Source organism: Laccaria bicolor, genomic scaffold (genome assembly GCF_000143565.1).
Source record: "Laccaria bicolor S238N-H82 LACBIscaffold_102 genomic scaffold, whole genome shotgun sequence".
NCBI lineage: Eukaryota > Fungi > Basidiomycota > Agaricomycetes > Agaricales > Hydnangiaceae > Laccaria > Laccaria bicolor.
In genome coordinates, this window is record NW_001889973.1 from 8,801 (window position 1) to 10,155 (window position 1,355).

Sequence of the window (1,355 nt, forward strand, 5' to 3'; positions counted from 1 at the left end):
CATGAAGAATTTGATTGACTTGAGGGGTTATTATGTTTAATTGTAAATGCATTGCCAGAGTTGACATACTCAATTTCAAATGCCCTGGAGGAGTGAACCCAATGCCCCATGGGAGTCAACATATTTGATTCAAAATACCCTGTCAGAGTAAATAAAATGCCCTGGAGGAGTAAACTACATGCGCCGCGGGGGTCAACATATTTGACTCTAAATTTCATGACAGAGTGAATAAAATGCCCTGTCGGAGTGCCCTGTGAGAGAACATATTTAATTTTATATGCCCTGACAGCATGAATAAAATGCCCTGTCGGAGTGAATTAAATGGCCGCGGGGTCAACATTTTTGATTTTAAATTCGCCGACAGGGTCAATAAAATGCCCCGTCGGAGTGAATAAACTGCCCCACAGGAGTTAACATATTTAATTTTAAAAGCCCCGACGGTGTAAATAAAATGCTCCGTCGGGGTGAATTAAATCGCCGCGGGGTCAAAATATTTGATTTTAAATTCGCTGACGGGGTTAATAAAATGCCCCGTCGGAGTGAATAAACTGCCCCGCGGGAGTTAACATATTTAATTTTAAAAGCCCCGACGGCGTAAATAAAATGCTCCATCAGGGTGAATTAAATTGCTGCGGGGTCAAAATATTTGATTTTAAATTCGCCGATGGGGTCAATAAAATGCTCCGTCGGAGTGAATAAACTGCCCTGCAGAAGTTAACATATTTAATTTTAAATGCCTCAATGGGGTGAATTAAATACCCCATGAAAGTCAATCAACTGTCTCCCACCCAATTCAAATTTTATATTCCCCATCAGAGTGTATTGAATGCTTTGCAGGAGTCAACATATTTAATTTTACATGCCCCGACGGAGTCAATGAAATGCCCCGCCGGAGTTGTGGGGGAAAAAAATGAGCTGTACTGTTATAGCTTCTCAATACATCTTTCCAGCATACTATAACTGTTGTAAAATAGGTTCAAGTTTACTTTGGAAAAGAATTTTGGTGCATGGTGGAGAAATGAGGTTGAATGCATGAAATATCTCGCAACATGATATTGTTGACTTTTCTGTATACTTTGCTACCAAATCTCAACATCTGAGCCTTTCTTATACATAGTTAACATATGGCAGAATATATATCCCCTGCTCCGAAGCAGTTTTCTGATGGTTTGGGGGAGCTGGAGCTTGAAAGGGTGAAAATATGACTCTAAACATGAAACCACATTCTTTCTTATTTCCTTTCACTATCTAAATCTTGTTGAAATGCTCCCATACTTTCCCCAAATATAGCCTACATACTTTAGAATCAATTCAGATAGGTGGGGGAAGCAGTTGTGAGGGAAGAAAAAAAAATA